Genomic DNA, 21,653 nt, shown 5'->3' with positions numbered 1-21,653 from the left:
GGTCGTTTTGTGTGTGTGTGTGGGACAGTTGGTATATGGAAACTTTGTACTAACTGCTCAATTTTGCTGTGAGTCCAAAACTATTCTAAAAAACAAAATGTATTAATTTTTTTAAAGAGAGGCTGGGGAACCAAAACCTTAAGGGGCATCTACTGGCATCTCATCACTGCACGTGTCAGGGTCCCCAGCCAGGACCCCGAGCTTGAGAGAACAAACTGGGTTCAGCTGAGCCTTGAGTTGTCCTTAAGATTAGTTACTATAATTCTACAACCTAAGTTTTGTCTTAAACTTTTCTGCTCTCCTAACATTGAAGAAGAACTTACTTTATGCTATGAAGGAGGCACTCTGTCCTTTACACTTGCATTTCAATTGTTTATTGAGGGCCATTAACTTTTCATAAGGAAGGGCATTGATATGATTTAATGACAGCAAGCCAGCTCCACTCTCTATGCATTGTTTCTTTACTTTTAGAAGCACCAAAGTGTTTCTTTCTGTAAGAATAGTTTCCCAAGTGGCTGCCAGTGAATGGCTAGAAGTGGGCTGCCTTCTTGTGCCAGGGACTGACTATTCATGACTTACCTACCGCATGGAATGGTGTCCTCATTACCAGAGGGGTGGCCGGCAATTCAGTCCTGGAGCCACATCTTCACTGCCTAATTTCTTGAACTACTTTTAGTGTCAGTTGTGTTCTCTGGGAAACAGACACCGGGCCAGTTATAAAAAACTGGAAAAAAAAAAAAGATTTTTGTAAAAGGAAAAGGAAGGAAGCAGGATTGTGCAGGAGGAACTGTTAGCCTATGAAGCAGTTAGGAGAAAATCCTTGCCAGTCTCATGGAGAGCTACAGGGGATGGTCTACCTGATAGAGAGGTTCTGAGTTGGGAAGATACAGAGAAGCCTTTGTGCCTCAGACTTGCTTAATCATCACCCAAGGTCATCCTAAAAAAATGTGACGCTGGCTCAAAAGCTGTGAGCCAACCATACCCCTCAAATGGACTCTTTTATGAAAAAGCATCTGAGAGACTAACTTCCACCTCTGCCACGCAAGGTTCACAACTAATTCAGGTAATGAAACACAGTGATGAGGCTGACATGCCGTTTCTAAGAATGGGGTCAGGACACTTCTTCCCCAGTAGAAAAACATTTGTGTACATAATTTTCTGTTTTGCCTTTTCAAACTTAACCGCCTCCCAGAGAATTTTCCAAGATCCAGAGAATTCCATAGGCAGCATTACTATAATTTTAAATTACTGTATTATATGATATCTAGCGCCTTAAAAGATATTTTAAACATGGCTTGAATGGGCATTTTTAAAAGAAAAATGAATCTTCTGGTACACAGGCATGTGGGGAAGTAAAAAACACATGTTTTTAAAGTAATATAATGACTTTCCTTTTCATAGAAACGGCAACGAATACATAGGGTTAAAAATTATTTATAATACAATTTTTCCCTGTGAGACTTTACCACTCTCATTGAACTTTCAGCCTGAATGCAAAAAAAAAAAAGACTTTGTTAAAGTTTTATTCAGTAGAGCTATATTTAGATGTACAACGTCATGTCCTAAACTTAATAAAAATCAAACACAGAGAGATGAAAGTGGGAACCTTCTCACAGAAATTCCTTTAGGGCTATATCCTGCCTTCATTCTACATGAAGAATTCCCACAGAAATCAATAGGAGATTAAAATAAATATCAATGGCAGGATACAGTCCAAATTATGAACGAAAACCTTTAAACTTGACAAGTTAATTGTTTTTCAGATGATTGGAATTTGGGGCAGTATTTTCAACAGGGAAAACCCAACATTTTGACCACTGATAAATTAGTGCACAGCGTTTTGTATAACAAGGTCTTATCTACGAAGTTATGTCCACTCTTTGTTTCAAGACATTGGTTTTTGCTATTTGAGACAGAAGTTTCCAGAACCAGCATCATGATTTTCCATCAGTGGGTCAAGTTTCCACTTCGCCGTTATTTTAACTAGGACAAACAATATGCAGAGTGAAAGAAATTCATTTCTAACGCTCATTGCTTAGCCACATTATTTTAAAAATTAGCAAGAAATAAAATATAATAATATTACAAGTGAGAGATTTAAAGGTAAGATTGGATAGTAAGAGTAACTGTGAGGTCCATTGCCTACAAAAATTATAACCGGTGAGGTACACGTAGCGTGTATATTACCAGTGTTATCATCTAGGGTAGTGGAATAGAGGCTTCTGGAGATGTCAAACTGCATTGCCTCAGCTTTGCTGACCCTATAGAGCAAATGCATGGCCTTAGGCACGTTAGCTTCTTTGCGTCTCTCTCTCTCTATTTATATATTTATTTATTTATTTTAAGAAAACAGGAAAGCAGTGCCTTTCTGTGAAAGAGGAACGAGTTTCAGGAAAGAGCAGCATAAACATGCCAGGGTTTAGTCTTGCAGCATAACTAGAAGGCAGGAGCTGAGTGGCGTTGGCATTGGTTCCGCACTCCGGGTGACGGGGCCGGCCGCCCTGTGAGTTTTGTCTCCTTTCCTCCACTTTACCAGGTTATCTGCCACAACTCAGGCATCACATTGTGAGTCAAACCTGGTGACAGAGTAAAGAAATGCTGTCATTTACATGCATACGTAAGTTCATTGCGGCACTGTTTACAATAGCAATGACCTGGAACCATCCCAAATGCCCCTCGACGTTAGACTGGACAGGGAAAATGTGGCACATATACACCGTGGAATACTATGCAGCCATAAAAAAGATGAATTCGTGTCCTTTGTAGCGACATGGATGAATCTGGAAACCATCATTCTCAGCAAACTGACACAAGCACAGAAAAACAAATGCTGCATGTTTTCACTCATAGGTGGGTGTTGAACAATGAGAGCACATGGACACAGGGAGGGGAGCATCATACACTAGGGTCTGTTGTCAAGGAATAGGGTAGGGACAGCAGGGGGTAGGGAGGTTGGGGAGGAATAACATGGGAAGAAATGCCAGATATAGGTGACACGGGGAAGAGGCAGCAAACCACATTGCCATGTGTGTACCTATGCAACAATCCTGCATGTTCTGCATATGTACCCCAGAACCTAAGGTGCAATAAAATATATAGATTAAAAAGAAATGCTGTCATTAATAACTGCGTTTTTTATTTCAAAGAATGTATAGACACTCCCCTGCATCTATCAACTTATCTATCTAGAATTGTACCATATGACCAGTCCTAGTTACAAAAACAAGACTAGAAAGAGAGTGGGACATTTTTGGCAGAGCAAAATTGCACTAAGCAATCCCTGATATAATTATTTTGATTATTTAAGGCACTAATCAAAATCTCAGTAGTACTTTGAATAAAGATAGGCATAGAGTAGAAGCCCACTCACCTATGTGAGGTCAATGAATATCCTTGTTGGTTTACACCTGCAATTGCCCTGTAGGAGTAACACTGTTACATGGTAAAGTGACTGGCACACTGTGGCCAAGAAATATAAGTGGCTGAATCACTGTTAATCATTTCAAAGAGCCAATTCAATTCCATTAACATTACATAATGCTTATTATGTTCAAACTATGTGCTAAGAGCTTGGATCCAATAATTATAATACTAGACCATAGGTATTAGAAGCATAATTAGAGATTTAAATAAAGTACTCCAGAAATATAAAGTGATGGCAATTATTCTCTGCCGGTAGATTGAAGAGGAACATAGAGAGGAAACCTACGAGGAAATGATTCACTTCTACAGTGGTAATAGATTACAGTGACAGTGACAACACTTCACAAGGTAATTCACATTTACTTGGAATTGCAAGAAAAGACTAATGAATGAATCTTCTGGTAGATTGACAAAAGTGGTGGGTTTTGATTACTTAAAAATTAAAAGAAGGGTATGTAAAAGGACATCTTTTATGTAATTAAAGAATTCTTGTATGACGATAAGAGAAATCCTGAAGTTAAAATGAGATGTCTAGTTCCCAGGGAAGGAAGAGTAGTTGTTTGAAGCGAAGGCAAAGAAAAATGACAAAACAAAACACACCCAAAAACATACAACAATTTTTTTTCCTCTGGGACCCGAGATCTTGAACACTAAAAAATAGTAAAAACACAAAATTTGTAAAGTTCTGGTGAAAAAATAATAGTGTCTTTGATTACTGCTTAAAAAGTTGAGCACAGATTCAATTTATTATCAAAGAAACCGTTGAGGGAGCTCCAAAATAAATCAATATGCCTCCTGCTTTACCCCAGGTAGAACATGGTCTGATAAAAAAGCTTTTCCTATTTTGTGTGGAGTGAAACCCTCCATCTAAAGCGTGTGAGAGTTGCTATATTAGCGTCTTTATTCTAGTTTCAGCAAATATTTTAAGGTGATTGAGAAAAGAAAATCTGTCTGAGATTAAAAACCTGCTGTGTAGCCCAAGGAATGTAACATTAAATGAAATGTCAGGAAGAATTCACTGTACATGTTTGAGCTTGTAGAATAACTGTGTTAAATGGATATTAAACTGAGAAAAAATTGCTTTAATATAGTCAATACGTGAGTATATTAGACAGTTTGATCAGGATGTCTACATCAGAAATTTTACTCAGTACACATTCATTCCCTTTTCTCTGATAAGAGCTAATGTTTACTGAGCATTTCCTATATCTCAGCTATTATGCTAATTACGGTGCAAACCTTTTTAGTTAATTTTCACAGCAAGCTAACAAGATAGAAATTATTTTTAATTCTCTTTTAGTAAAGAGAAAACTGAGAAGTTGACGTTTGCTTCTGGTCACACAGTAAATGGAAATATAAACTGGACCCAGGGCTCTTCCTCATCTTCACCACCCTGTCTCTACAGGCAATTCACTATTCCTATTGTCTGGGTCACCAGGTATGTCAAAAATAAAAATAAAAATAAACTCGGAAGATTGGCATACCCTTCATATTAACATTTATAACCATATCTTGTTTTAGCTATTAAATGAAATTTAAACCAAAGTTTCAGTATTCTCAGCTCTGTTAATAAATGCTTCCTTTAAATATTAGGTATAATTGCATAGCCAGTGTCCATCAATTAGTAAGTTGATCTCTGGCAATGAGTTGTTCTCCGTGTCCAAACATATTTTGTTAATTTTGCTAGGGAAGTATTGAATTTGTTCTGTGTTGTAGTGAACTGAATGTAAGAATTAACTTAAAATCATACTCTTCAGGTTTGTTTCCATTCAACCATTCTGTTTAATGTTTAACCTTTTTTTGCTTTTCCTTCTTGAAAAGAGAATGTTCACCACCCAAAGTTAAAGATTTCGTTATTGTTATATTCCAAGTAAGAATAATTTTCAAAATTAAAAAACATACAAACACAAACTACTCCATTATAATGGAATCTATGTCTGACTCCTATTGTCATTTTCAGTGTATTATATTGACATTATGTGGATAGAAACACAACCTTTTCTCATTAGTAACTGCTTTTATGGTTTTTGCAAGCAGCTCTCTTCCATTCATATTGAGTATGGTCCCAGGGAACTGTGGAACTCATCTTGGAAGTGATTGGTGTTGCCTGAGGATCTGGGGCTTAGAACAAAGAGACAGAGATCTGAGGGAAGAAGGAGCATAGGGCTGGAAGCTAGGAAATGTCTGAAAATGTAAGTCTATAAAATTAGACTGGGCACACACAGAAGCCCAAGCAAAGTTTCTTACAGAGTGGAAAGTTGAGCCTAAAATAATCCCCTGGAGCACAAGATATGGGGTAAGGATTCTTTTACAGCTTGGCAGCAGTACATCCAAATGCTGGGAGAAAGAACCATTGTCGACACTTAAAGTTATTGAAGTTCTATTTGCAAAACTGAGTCTTTCGACAGCAGCACTTCAGTTAACAGGATAATTTAACCAAGAAAGAGAGTCCAAAAGAATTCCTTAAGGACTGATATAAGAAACATTTTTTAAGGCAATAAAACCAGAATTTATTAAACTATACTATCAACATTCTATACGAAAGCTAATAAGAATAATGAGGACATTTTTTTTTTGAAGTTTCCTTTCCTTTCTTTCTTTCTTTTTTTTTTTTTTTAGAACAGTATCCACAGGGACTTTTATTCCTTGACTTTACTTTGCTCCAAGATCCAAAATTCAGACAAATTAAGTAGTGAAAGCTGACAAAATGTGTGAATTACCTTAACATGGCACACTCTGAATTTAAATTAGGAGAAAAAATGACCTGACACTTACCTAAAGTAACATACTCACTTAATTGCAAGCTGACAGAAAAAAATTGTTCATGGGAATAAAAATATCTTAAGGAAATTTCTTTATAGTGTCACAATCTTCTGGGTAAAGCATAGTGTGAGATTCTATACCTAATGAGTTATTATACAGTAAACCAAAATAGACTTTAGGACACAACATTAACAGTTTCTGTACACTGGATGCCCACTGATGTCGGATGCTGTGCTTGACTTTGGCTGAATTGTCCTGCTTGATCCATACATTAGCTCTACATAGCTGCTGCTACTCTGAATTATACAGATGAAGAAACAGCCCCCAACGAGGTTAAGTGATTTGCCAGACCTGGGATTAGCATCCATGTCTGGTTGGCTATAGTAACTCAATTTTTTGAGCCCAGGATACGTTTGCTTATTAATTATACCTTTTCTCATGTTAATCGTTGTTCCATTAAGCAAGAAAATTTGTTCTGAGGAGTCGTCTTATCAACACTTGTCACTTATCAAATTGATCATGGCAAAAGCGTATAATTAAAAGGAAAATGTTTTTATTATTTCCTTTGGACGCTTCAGACTAAATCCTTGCAGTTACTTGATTATTTATAGAAGTGTTGGTTTCCCTGAGATGTAACACCCTTCTTCTTGTGCAGGTCCTAAACAAATTGAGAAATTAGACGAAGGGTAAGGTATATGGAAAATATAAAATATTATTTTTTTTGTTTTAACTGATAAAGGCTAAGTTGTGAGGGCCAAATAGACTTCATAAATAAACCACGGAGTTAGTCAGACTTAACTTGCCCAGTCAAGGCACAGGGGGCCACTGATGTTAGGAATAGTCTACCCTCAAGAGCAACAGAGAAAGTCTATACCCAGGAAACCAAGAGCTCTCACAAGGAAAATGGTACCCAGTTCTGTTTTGGAAATATGTCTATCAGATAAATCACCTCACTCCCAGAGAGTAGGCTAAAGGGGTGGAGAAAGGGTAGGTTTTACAGCAATAAAACTGCCTTCAGAAAAACAAAATTTCAGCTCTCCTTCTCACATTCTCTTGTACCGCACTAATTGTAGCTTCCAAGCCTTTGGTTAGATCTGCAGCAGTGCAGGACAGACTGCCTACCACACTCACAGGGGGATTGCTTGCCTCCTCTCAACGATAAAAAAAAAAAAAAAAACTAGGCTTTTAGGATCCTCTTGGAAATTCTCATGGGAAAGACATGGGTTGCCCCAAGAAGACTCTAAAATGAGTTTGGTACTCCATTAATTAAATTTACCCCAGGGATACTCTACTTAGGCCTCAAAATTTACTCCCTAGTTTCTTTTCCATGCCAAATTATGTTCAAGCATGCTTTCCAATGTAACGGATCATTGATCCTGTAATAAGATTCAATGACATTAGGAATAGAATAAAATACGTAAGTTCTATAATAATAAAATGCCAGAAAACTTTCACAGAAGCCCTCTTCTGCTGTCAGATTCAGATGGAGAAATTAAAGGTTACACCTATTAACATTTAAAGGAAAATTAATGTTTAAAATTCATTTTTAGATAGCATGAGTCAAAAGTTAGAAATGAAAGAAATTCCCGTTTTCAGAGAATTCTGCTCAGTCTATATTAGAGGTTTTCTCAGTTATCTGGATGCACAAGAATGGCTGATATTTCTTTAGGACCTCATACATTTTATTATTTTAACACAAGGTATCTGAAATGTGTCTCCTTTTAGAATCAAAAGAATTAATGGGACACGGGAGATGATAACCACACTGTCCCCACATACCACCTTTACAAAAAAGGGCTTGGAACAGTTTTCCTAGTTAAAAATTACTGAAGCCATTATTTAATAATAGCTAAAATTGTGGTAAAAGCTCAGTTATATTTCTAAGTAAAAGAAGGCATGTTAATTCTCTACTACAATGTGACACAGCACCCCAAAATTTCTCAGCTTAAAAAGCAAGCATATATTATCTCGCATTTTTGTGTTTTAGGAATTGGGGAGCACTTTTTTTCTGGTTGGTTCTGGTTCAGGGTCTCTCTGGGGTCACAGTGCAGCTGTCATCAAGGGCTATAATCACCTGACGGCTGCCGGGTCATTCCCACCTTTATCCATGTAGGCAGCCTACAGTTTTTCACCATTGGTGAAAGACCTCGGTTTCTTACCACATGAGACTCTTGATGACTCCTGATGATGTGGCAGCTGACTTTCCTCAGAGCAGTGATCTGAGAGAGAAGGAAAGCAAAACGGTGATGTCACACCATCATTTACGTCCTAGTTTCTGAGTCATACACCATTTCTTCTGCCTCACTCTATTTCTTAGGAATGAGTCACTAAATCTCATAATACCTTCAATAGAAAGCATTACACAAGGGCTTAAATATCTATAGGCAAGGATCCTTGGGGGCCATTTAGGGACCGCCTTCCAAAAGAGGTGATGGCAAAAACAATCTTAATTTTTACTCTCAACAGGATGCCACTGGTTGGTTGGTACAAATGAAGCAGAATCTATGATTTGATCACCTAAATTTAATAGAGGGAGATCTTCAGCAAAACACTTAGTACAGTTCATTACCATCTCTGAGAGGAGAATCTGCCCATGCACAGCTTTGAGTGTCTCTCTCCTCTGGGATCTCTGTGTTCTGGGTACTTCCGTTCTGAATAGACAACAGACTCTGTTGGGTTACATAGCTACCAGGTATCTTGTAGAAAGGCATTTTTATTCCTGTGCCATCATGGCTAATTCCACTGCCTCTTATTAGAGAACTGCTTAAGTCTAAGAAATGTGCTTTTTAGTGATGGTTTCTATCTTGTCTCCGTATCTATTTCATCCAGAAAACCATTTGCAACATATTCTTGAGATGAAGCTAGCGTAGGTGCCTCTGAAGCCAGTGTTCCTTGGGCTAAGATGAGGCCCAAGTTCTCTTCCATGCGCTCCTCTGGGCACTGTCTCTGCACTGCTGGTGGATTCTAAAGTTTCTCAGTCAGTTTCCTTCTTAATAAAGGAAACCAGCGAAAGTCCCCCTATGGTAACTGTATCACCTTGAAACACATCTAGTATTTCTTTTGTGTCATTTCCCCTCGAGTTTCTGAATGAGCCTCACGAATTCGCCATCATTTTCTTGGCCCTGATTAGAGAGAATAATCTGGGGCTGTTAATTGTTGATCTGTTGCTACCTACCCTAGCCTGACACTAACCATTTAAAGACAGAATGTCAGAAGTAGCACAGAGCACACACGAAACCCAGCTGCCTTGCAGTTGAAAAACAACTATATCAAGGTCTACAAAGTTACAGAAAAACTCGTTCTCTTTATAATTTAATTCTTGCCTCAGTTGCCCTTGAGCTCTAAGACCTCTGCAGCCACTGACATCTGCTGTGGTTTTTGCTGTCTGCATAACATAGGCAACTGTATTTCAAGGTCAGACAGCAACCAGCTCTGGGCTGCCTGTGCCTGTGGAAAGCTTCCACTGCCTTGGGCATCTTTGTCAAGGACCTTCTAGATTTAACTCCATAGAACGTTGTTTTGTCATAGAGAAATACACCATAATCTATATTCATAGATCCACAGCAGAATGTCGTGTGCCCTGGGTCTTAAATGTGCTGACCCTTGCCACAATACTTAAAAGCTAGTTCAGTATATGCCATCACAAACTTCAAAATATTCTGCTGGAAAACCTGATAAAGACTCCAAACCACATGTCCTTGCTCCAATTAAAAGTCCCTCCGTGTGTTATTTTCTTTTTCTCCTCAGCTTTGCTGACTGCATCTCACTCAGCAGTTCTCCCAGCAAAATACACCAAATGTTGTTTCCTTTAAGGTAATCCCTCAAAATTGCAGGTCCCCCTAATGATGGCAGACCAGCCTGCAGAAAGCAGTTGTGACCGTGCTGTTTCTGCCCAGAGGCTGAGCCCCAAGGAGATGAATGGAAAGCAGCTGAGCTGATTATGCCCCATTTATCTTTCCAAGTTTACCAACTAGAAAAGACACTCCACCGTGGTTGTGTTTGATTTAGGAAAGGTGCAGGAATAAGTACGGAGTAGGTTACACTAATTGAATACCCTCCATAGGAAGAAAGCGTCAGGAGTGAGGAGAAAGCTTTGTCTTTTAACTACATGACCGAGAGGCTCCTTTAGGCTTATAACAGAGATTTAATGAAGCAAAGCATTTTGTTTTTTACCCTAGGAGAAGGTTGAGTATTCTTGTGCAAGTGTAGCTATTGTGTGACACTATAATACTTCCACTGTGGAATTTTGGGAAGAGATAAACATGCTACCGGGACAGAGTGAATTGTGTCAGAGGAATCTGCCCTTCCTCTGCACCTGCCCTCCGCAGTGTCCTTTGCAGTGATCTGACTTCAGACCCCCTTCCTTCCCTGAGCCATCTTTCTTCAATGTCAACAGCGATCTCCTGAGGGCCAAATCCAACAAGCATGTCCCAGTTCTCCAGCGTGATTGCTCTTTGATATCTGAAACGATGCTTTTGGAAATCGTTTTCAATGTCTCCATTTCAAAACTCTCATTTTCCTTGGCTTCCTTAACCCTGCATTCTCCAGGTTAGTTGGCTGGACCTCTGAAAGCTCCTCTCCTTCATCCTCGAAGACATCATCCTTTGTGCATTCGTTGAACAAAGTAATTCTTAGCCGTCTGCCCCCAGCTCTGTTGGCATGTAGTCGTAGACGTTCTGCCTTCTCAGTGTACTTTTTGCCGTGGTCTCTACAACAGTCCCCATGACAGTAACTTGGCCCTAAATGAAATCCTCAACTTACTATGGAACATACATATATTTTCAATACTCAAAGTAAATATGTCCAACACTATTTTTTTATCAGAACCTGCTTTCCTTTATAAATTTATTTCCTCATTCAATCAGATCTTCAATCTTAAGTCACTGAAGCCAGAAATTGCATGCTCACATAGGCCCATCGAAGGCTCTTCATCTTAGAGATTTGTCAAGCTCTGGACTCAGTTAGATCTAAGTTCAGGTCCAGCTCTACAATTTCGAGCTATGTGATCTTCAGTGAGCTGCTGATTTCTCATCTCTTCCCTCATCTGTAAAGCATACATCATAAACAGAATGTACCTCACAGGGCTGCTAAGAAAGATTTAATGAGATAAACGCACATGGAGTCCTTAACACACTGGTGGACACAGAGAAATCAGCCCATAGATGTTTACCTGTTACTACAGTGTTTGTTGCAGCTCTGGATTGTCTTTAAATTATGTGCCCTTCTTTTGTGTCAGCTGCCATTACCTTAATTTATTTCCTTTCCTCATGTGGATTACGGCATCTGACTGGTTTCTTTGTTTATAGCTTCTCACCCTTTAAAGCCGTCATGTGTACAGTCACAAACTTTACCTTATGATAGCCCAGACCTATTCATGCCACACTCTGCTGTTATAATACCCCAGGGCCTCCTGTTAGTCTACAAAATAGTGTTCAGTCTCTAGCATGGAAGCCAGGGCCTTTAATAATATGCTTACAACTTGCTTTCTTCCTAACACACTTAGGCTGCAGGCATGCTGGACTTTTCACTGTCCCTGAGTGCACTTTCATAAACCCATGACTTCTTGGCAAAAAAAAAAAAAAAAAAAAGAAGAAGAAGAAGAAGAAAAGAAAAGGAAAAAAGGATCTCTTAGCCTGAAATTCTCTAAGCCGTTCATGCTGCAAATATGAGTGAAAATTCTTTTCTTCTCTACTTGATTGGCAAGTTTTTATCTTACTATCCTCTTACGTCTGTACGTGTAAATACATGCATATATACATATATATATTTATATATTTAACCTCATAAAAGTGGTTTACTTGTTCATGCCTACAACAACATTGTAATCTCCTTAAAAGCAAGGACCATGTCTACTTCTTCGAACTTAGTCACTGTATCTACTATGGACATAGTGGATAATTAGAGAACACATAGAGAAATGAACTTGTACCTGTAATAACACTATGAGTTAGGGTTTTAAGATTGTAGATTTTACTCCTTCATAAGTTACCTTATGTTTTGATAAGTGTTTGCCTCTTTAATACTTCAATGGTAATGTGCAAGGAAACCTGTGGCTTATTACCAGCCGCTCGCCATGTTAGCTTCCCCATGAAGAACAGAGAAAATGTGAGAGGCAATGCGGTGACAGTGGTGTAATTAAAATGATAAAATTAGATCTGAAATGTAATGCCTCGTTATGATAAGTAAATAGATTAACACAAGATTTTTAAATTAAAATAGCAAAAACTATTACAGCCAGAGTCCAGATGGAGAGCATTTTCTGAAATCACTATAGTTCTCACATACCCCGAGAATTGTCAGTTCCAACTTTTCTTAGAGACAGGTACAGTTAAAAGAAACCCTACTTTATTTAGTATCAGATAATCAACAGATACCTTCTAGAGTTCATGGGGTACTATTTCACAGTCTCATTTATTTCTTGGCTTTATTCAAGTTTTAGGCCAAATGTGAGCTGTGCTGAGTTAATGAACAAAAGCATCGTTTTCTAGCTTTATTAAAACTTGACTGTAGGCTATTTCACAGTGAACAGTTCTCAGGTTCCTAAGCAAGGTGCCAATATGCCCTGCACGACTTTTGGAGAAAATTAAGGGAGGCATCTCAGTGTCATGAATCCGAACTGTTTCAAGTCCCTCAAAATAAATGAAAACTCCATCCACTTGGCTAAAGCACAATTTGTCCATTTAAGTCTCTGCTCTTACACAGCTAGCACACCCATACTTTCTCCTGTGCTTTTGGTGTCCTCATTTTAAGACCTGCCCTCAAATGTTAGCAAACAGGAGACTTTCTGTTATTCTTTCAAATAAAATTGTAACTATTTTCAAAATATAAAATCCATGCTCATTATATAAAAAATAAAAAAAATACAAAAAAGAGAGGAAAAATGATTTTATCATCACCAAAGATCTATTGTTTGTATTGTAATATTCCTAGATTTTTTTTTTCTATGTGTTTTACAAACTTTTTGTAGTTATGATCAAATAAATAGGGTCCTACAGAGGGGTGTCCTTATTTTGTCATGTAACACTGGAACAAATTTTTCATGTAAATAAATAATTTATAAACAACATTTATCAGGTTCAAAATAGTTCATCATGTGAGTATATCATCACATTAGCCATCCCCTTATTATTGGGTATTTTTGCGTTAAGGTTTAAGCTATGCTTAGTTTCAGAAAACTTTTTTTACGAGTAGTTTAGAGAAAGAAAATCTATTGTTTTTGCTGTTTGCATGTCCTTCTAGCTCACAGAAACAGATTCCCATTTCCCAAGGGGAATGCATTCCGTTACCTTGTTGAAATCAGTATCAGACATGCAGTGGAGCACATATGGGCATGATCTTCAGAACGCTACATTTTTCTAGGAACTGTCATTGGCTCAGAGAAAAGTCTATGACCCAAGCCAGGACAGTCAGTCTTTTTCAGGACATTTTGGCTGGGATTTTTATTCAGGCTGCTAAATTGGTAATTTTGTTCATTGTTTGAGGGAATCTGCCTAAATGATGGACAAAAAGACCTTTGAACTACATTTGCCTTGCCTAAAAGTACTTCATGCCACCAACTTTTCAGGTATTTGCTCAAGTTTTCAGTTATTTTAGCTTAAGCTAGTTTCACTTTGAAAATACTGCAAGCCTGAAACCATGCTGACTAATAAAAATAAAATCTCCTCAGGATGTCAGCAAGGTAGCTGAATAGGAAGCCCCAGACCCTCTTTCCTCTCATGGAAACAGGGATTTAACAACAGTATACAGCCCAATTCCCTTTGCAAAAAATCCAGGGACCAGTTAAGAGGCTCTTGTAGCCTAGGCAAGCACAAAACCAACTGCATAAAGGTGACAAGATAATTTAGGAGAAAACTCTCTTGCCATAGTCCCTCCTCCTGCCACAACACCAGCATATACGTCAAATGCATGGACATTAACACAAAGTCATAAGGAACACAAAGAACTAAGAAGTATGGCCCAATCAAAGAAAGAAACACACAGCAATCTCTGGAAACTGATTATTTAGAAATGGAGGTAGATGAATTACCTAAAAAGATATTCAAAATAGCTTTTATGTAAAAATGGAGAAATAAATCTATAGACAAATATCTCTGATAGATTTGGATTCAAAAATCCTCAACAAAATACTCACAAATAGATTCCAAGGGCACATTGAAAGGTCCTAGACCATGACCCAGTGGGAATTATCTCTGAGATATCTCTGTGTAAGGATGGTTCAACACACAGAAACAGTAAATTCCATACACCACATCAACAGAATGAAGGACAAAAATCAAATGGTCATATCAATAGATGCAGAAAAACAATTCACAAAATTCAATAGACTTTTATGATGAAACACTCAACAAACCAAAAATAAAAGGAAATTACCTCAATGTATTAAATGTCACATATGAAAAGTCCACAGCTAACATCAGACTTAATGTGAAAAACTGAAAGCTTTTTCTCTAAGGCAAGGATGGCCACTCCTGTCACTTTTATTCAAAATAGTACTGGAAGTACGAGAGCCATTAGAGAAGAAAGGAAAAGAAGCATCTAAATTAGAAAAGAAGAGGCAAAATTATCTGTGTTCATAAGTAACATAATCTTACATGTGGAAAATCCTAACAATTCCATACAAAATGTTTCCACTAATTAATTCAGTAAAGTCACAGAACACAAAATCAACATACGAAAATTAATTGCATTTTTATACATTAAGAACAAGTGATCTAATAAGATGTTTTATTTGTAATAGCATTAAAAGACTAAAATATTTAGGAATTAACTAAAGAGGTGAGAGACTTGCACATTGTAAACTGAAAAATTGCTGAAAGAAATTGAAGCAGGCACAATAAATACAAAGGCATTTTATGTCCATGGATGGGAAAACTCAATATTGTTAAAATAATCAGAATATCCAAAGCAATATACAGAGTTGATACAATCTCTATCAAAATCCCAAAGATACAGAAAAAAAATCTAAAATTTATATGGAACCACAAAGTACCTTGAATAGCCAAAATAATCTTAACAAAGGAAAAAGCTTGACACCTTATAAATTTGTTAAATTCAAAACATATTACAAAGCTACATTAATTAAAACAGTATGGTGATAGCATAAGGGCAGATATATAGATCAATGGAATACAATTGACAGCCCAGAAGTAAACTTATGCATATATGGTCAGCTGATCTTCAGTAAGGTTGCAAAGAATATATGATGGGGAAAGGATAATCTCATCAACAAATTGGGTCAGGAAAACAAGATATTCAAGTGCAAAAAAATGAAATTGAACTCTAACTTTATGTCATACACAAAAATCAGCTCAAAATGGATTACAAGATTATATGTAGAACCTGTAACTGTTAAACTTTTAGGAAATAACATAGGAAAATATTCAGGACATTGGACTTGGCAATAATTTTTTGAATATGACATCAAAGGCACAGGCAACAAAAGCAAAAGTAGACAAGTGAGAGTACATCAAACTAAAAAGCATCTACGTAACAGAGGCATAAATAGGTAACCAGCAGAGTAAAAAGATAACCTACAGAATAGGATAAAATGTTTTCACACTATGTATCTGATGAGGGGTTTATATACAAAATATATAAGAATATATAAGAAACTCAAACAACTCAACAACAACAAAAAAATTAATAACTTAATTTAGAACAGATACTTCTCCAAAGATTTCACAAATGGCCAAGCATATGAAAAGATTCTCAATATCATCAACCATCAGGAAAATGCAGATCAAAACCACAATGATATATCACCTCATACCTGTTAGGATGGCCATTATAAAAACAAAAGCAGAAAATAACAAGCGTAGGTGATAATGTGAAGAAATTGGAATTCTCATACACTGTTGGTGGAAATGTAAAATGGTGCAGCCAGTATGGAAATCAATATGGAGTTTTGTCAAAAAATTAAATATAGAACTACTATATAATTCAACAATTTCACTTTTGGGTATTTATTCAAAATAATTAAAATCAGGATCTCAAAGAAATATTTGCACTCCCATTTCATTTTATTCACAATTGCCAAGAGGCGGAAACAACCTAAATACCCATCAACAGCTTAATAGACAAAAAGATATGTGTATAAACATACAATGAATATTACTCAGCTGTAACAAAGAAGGAAATTCTGTGATGTGCTACATGGATGAAACTTGGGATGTTATGCTCCATGTAATGTCAGTCAAAGAAAAACAAATACTGCATGATTTCATTGATATGAGGTATTTTTTAACACATCAACGCAGAAAATAGAATGGTGTTTGAGGTTGAGGGAGCTAGAAATGGGAAGCTTCTGTTTAATGCATACAAAGTTTCAGTCATGCTAGATGAAAAAAAAAACCATCTAGTGATCCACTATACAACACTGTGCTATAGGTAACAATATTATACTATACCCTTAAATATTTTTAGAAGACAGTAGAGCTCATGTTATGTAATTTTTTACTACAATAAAAAGTTAGATTTTCCTGCCATATTTACCTATACAGATATGAATATTTGTGTTTCTTTGTAAGCATCATCAAATTGCTTTCCCAAAGTCTTTTATCAAATCATGCACTTTTTGTTTTTAGACAGAGTCTTGCTCTTGTTGCCCAGGCTGGAGTGCAATGGTACAATCTAGGCTCCCGTATTCAACCTCCACCTCCCATGTTCAAGCGATTCTCCTGCCTCAGCCTCCTGAGTAGCTGGGATTATAGGTGCCTGTCACCATGCCTGGCTAATTTTTGCATTTTTAGTAGAGATGGGATTTCGCCATGTTGGCCAGGCTGGTCTCAAACTCCTGACCTCAGGTGATCTATCCGCCTCAGTCTCCCAAAGTGCTGGGATTACAGGCATGAGCCACTGCACCTGGCCCATATTTTTATAGCATATTAATGGAATCCCTTATGCTTCATCCATGTTGAAAATGAGTATTTTCATTTTTACGTGTTGTTTGTATTTTATTGGCCAAATTATTTCACCGTGTGTTTCTGTTATTGAATTCCCTGTAAATTTTATAATGCCTAAATAGGTCACTATTGTAGTCTTTGTCTATGGAGGGTTTGGAGCGACACTGTAGGGGAAAAGTGAAATAATGTGGCTCCTAAAGAGGAAATTAATTAAGAAAATTCCTACTGTTTTAACTTGAATCTCTATAAGTCCCCAACTTAGAGGCTTACTCATTAGAATTATTCCTTTCTAATTTCTTCTCTTTCCCACTAACAGAGATAGGCATTCTTGGAAACAACAGGTATTTGAAGACTGTGGTGGATTTTTTCAAATTTTCAGGAACAGCAACTCTGCTGACCCAACGTAGAAACAGTGTTCTAACAGAGCTGGAAAGTGCTAATAAGTGCACAGGGCTGACATTCTTTCATTTGCATTTCTGGTTGATCTGGTCCTCAGAAAAGAAGACTGTGGTATAATGTTTGGTGTCGCTACTTCAGTGATTCCCCTGCATTCTTGATACAGACTTGGGCTCACACATTTTTTGAAGGTAGGGTTCTTGTCTGGCTTAGTCAACGGCACATCTCAATAGTTCAGTATAGTTCGTTAACCATAGTAGGTGTTCAGTAAAATTTGTTCAATACAAACAAATGAATTTTTAAAAGAATATCAATATTATTTGAACAGGAGAGATTCTTTCTAGCTGATATCACTTTTCGTAATTAGAAAAGATGACTCGGAAACTTTTACCAAGATATTAGCAAATACTTCTCTGTATAGAATTTTAGAGCTGTGAGGGACTTTGAAAAGTAGTCTACTTAATTTACATACAAAAGTACTGAGACACACTCATTAAAGGCAGAGAGCAGATCAGAGGCCAGTTTTCCTGCTGTAACCACTCTCTTTCCTCTGGAGGAATATCGCTTTGCACATCTCATCAGCTCTAATGTTTGATCTCTGGCAAAGAAATACTAATCAATCCAATTATTTCAGATTTCAGAACAACAGTTAAGTTTACAAATGAGTAAATTTATTTTGTTTATAGGTTCCCCTTTGAATTTTAATTTTGTTTCTAATGAGCTAGAATTTTTTTGACATCTAATATTTTAAGTCAAAACTAATCATTACTGTTAGCTTCAAAATATACTATGTTTAGACTCTTCTAAGAGTAAATAGCTGTCAAATGTGCTAAGTTTTCATGGCAGATTAGATAATATTCTGAATCATTTGAATGTATGTATTCATTCATAATACATTAACATTCATTCATTCAAAACATTTTCTGCCTAAAGAATCTTCAAAGATTTTCTACTATCTGAAGAATGAAGTACAAACTCCATGGTAGCCATGATCTAAGGCTTGCCTCTAGAGTACTTTTAAAAGTTTCCTTTCTTTCTTCTTAGGTAACCTTAAATTCCAAACAAATTGAGGTGCTTATCGTTTCTTGTAGATACCCTTAGTTTTCCAACCTTGTTGCTTTTGATAATCCTCGTGTCCTTAATGCGGAGGTATTCATTCCTTACTCATTTATTCATAAACCAATACGTCTAGTTCAAGGCCTGTCTCGAATGTTAACTTCTTAAACTTTTGTTTTATATTCTTCCCCTCTGAATTATTATCTCTCTCTTCCACATACTCCTAATGTTTTATCTGATGCCTCAGTGCCCCTGTTCCTTTTGTATCATAGTACTTTAAATGAAATTTCATCTGCCTATTAATTCGGGGAAAGGTAGCAGAGGATAAGGATGTTGGGAAGAGATAACATGGGGAGAAATGCCAGATATACTGACATGGGGATGTAGGCAGCAAACCACATTGCCATGTATGTACCTATGCAGCAATCCTGCGTGATCTGCACATGTACCCCAGAACCTAAGTACAATACAAAATATTTAAAAATTGGCTGGGCTCGGTGGCTCAAGCCTGTAATCCCAGCACTTTGGGAGGCCGAGGCGGGTGGATCACGAGGTCAAGAGATCGAGATCATCCTGGTCAACATGGTAAAACCCCGTCTCTACTAAAAATACAAAAAATTAGCTGGACATGGTGGCGCGTGCCTGTAATCCCAGCCACTCGGGAGGCTGAGGCAGGAGAATTGCCTGAATCCAGGAGGCAGAGGTTGCGGTGAGCCGAGATAGCGCCATTGCGCTCCAGCCTGGGTAACAAGAGCGAAACTCTGCCTCAAAAATAAAAATAAAAATAAAAAAGAACAAAATGCAAAGGAAAATAACTTTTAAAAAGAGTTAAACTATCATATTTTTATTTTAGGACTCTATAATTAATGATTGAAAATTTCTTATAAGACCCCTGTGGGAAACTGTTAAAAGTGTTTTGTTTGTTTATAAAAAGTTATTTAGCATGAACATACCCAGAAAAATGAAATGAGTTATATAAATTCAGTGTGTCAATGTAAATGAATGAAAATAATATGTGTTAGATGAGGTGACTGGTAATATATCAGCAGTCCTGCCATAAACAACTTTAAAACTGGAAAAACATATGAAGCAAATATCTTCAGGCAGCAACCAACCGTAGTCAAGACTGTGCACTGACAGAAGGGAATCTCTCCACATGCTCCCATGACTGCCCAGCTTTCTGAGAGCTAGTTCTCTGACTATGATGCAGGGACCACAAAACTGAGGAGAGAATGTGGTACTCACAGAAACCAAAGAGGTAGAGATCAGAGTTGAGGGAAGTTTAAGCAGCGCAGAGTAGGGCATGAAAGACAAGGGAAATTGGCAGAGAGGTGGCTCCAGAAGATTATGCAGAACAATGCCACAAGTCATCCTCAGTGGATGGGGAACGGGTTGTCCACACATCGGGAAAGACCACATGGTGTTACCACATTAAAGTACTATGGGATTAACAGTGCAATAGAAATGCTGTAAAATGAGCAGTGCTGGAGAAGAGCATATCTAGACATACTTTGCAGTGATCTCAATATCTACCTCTTTCCTGCCTTTGGCTTTCTGCTATCACAATAGAAAGAAATCCCAGGCATCAATCAAACACTGTAAAAATCTTCACAGTAGGACTAAGGATTAACTTCTCCAATTTCTACTATTGAGCTATCCTCGCAAAGCATAAACTCAAGCCCCAGCAGTTTCTGGGCTTCATCCAGATCTGTACCAGCAAAGCAACAGTTCAAGTCCAGGTAAGATCAACATGATCAGTCAGTAATTAGCCTACCTTCTAAAATGAGAATGAACAGTTTTCAGAAGATTGTTGAAATCTAGAGGCTTAACAGTGTATCATTCAAAATGTCCAGTATTTTATTTAAGAAATTCACAAGGCATTCAGAAAAACAGAAAAATTTGATCCATAGTCAAGAAAAAAGTGATTAATAAAAACCAAACCTTAGATGGCCTACTTGTTGAAGGTAAACAGAGAAAGACCTTAAAGCAACTTACATAAATGTATCTTGAAAGGGAAATTATAGACTTAATGAGAGAATAAAGAATCTCTACAGAAAAATGAAAGCTATGAAATAAGAATCAACTGAAAATACTGAAATAAAAAAAATACTGTAACAGAAATAAGAAGTTTTTAAGAATTAAGACCAGATTTAAGATGGAAAAAAAAGAGCAAGTAAACTTGGTTACAGGTAAAAAAATATTATTTGATTTTAGTAACAGAGAGAAAAAACATTGAAGAAAAACAAAGACTTAGGGATGTATGGGACAACATGACAAACTTCCTTCCTTTAAATCAAGGTAACTTGAGAGCTGCTTTGTTTGTTTATTTTGGTATACCCGTACTTCCAGCATGGTAGGCATCTGAAAGTTATTGCTTAATACATTTTTATTGAATTTAATTCCCATTAATTTTCAGAAACTCTATTACCCTAAAATATCAAATAACTATTTCATATGCAATATGTCTTTTTTCGTCTCTAAATAAAAAGCTGAGTTTACTAAATGAAAGATCTTTATTTTTAATAAAGAATGAATCTGTGTTCTCATTAAGTTCTGGCAAATATTTATATCTTAAAGAGGCTGCTGTTCTCAGCACCTCGAGCTTATTGACTTTCGATCATCCTTCCCTTTAATTCAAGTCCTATTAGAAAATTGCTTCAAAATTGGACCATGTGACTTATGGATAAGAATAATCCTCTGTCAGAGAGATATGTTAAACATTGCATCTGATTTCTATGTAAGTCTATATTTTATTGTGTATGAATGTCTTTGACAAAGTGGTATGTTAATTCTTGCTCAAAAGATAATTGCTGTCTATAAATGAAATCAGGACAAAAAACATAAATTTAAGTTTACATGGAAAATTTTTGGTTTGGGTTAGGCTGAAACATACCATTACAATACAGTGCAATTAGAAACTGTCAGACTTGGCAATTGCCAAACACTCACTCGCTGGAATCAGGAGCTGCAGATGGATTTTGAATCCAAGCCTAAATTTACCATCATATAAATAGAACAGCCAATTTTCTGAAAGGATATACATTCTTTTTAACCCTTGGGTATCACAGAGTCACTTATAACTTTAAGTGTTATCTTGTATTAAACGTCTGTTTC

Source organism: Callithrix jacchus, chromosome 3, assembly GCF_049354715.1.
Source record: "Callithrix jacchus isolate 240 chromosome 3, calJac240_pri, whole genome shotgun sequence".
Classification (NCBI taxonomy): domain Eukaryota; kingdom Metazoa; phylum Chordata; class Mammalia; order Primates; family Cebidae; genus Callithrix; species Callithrix jacchus.
This window is presented reverse-complemented; position numbering follows the sequence as displayed.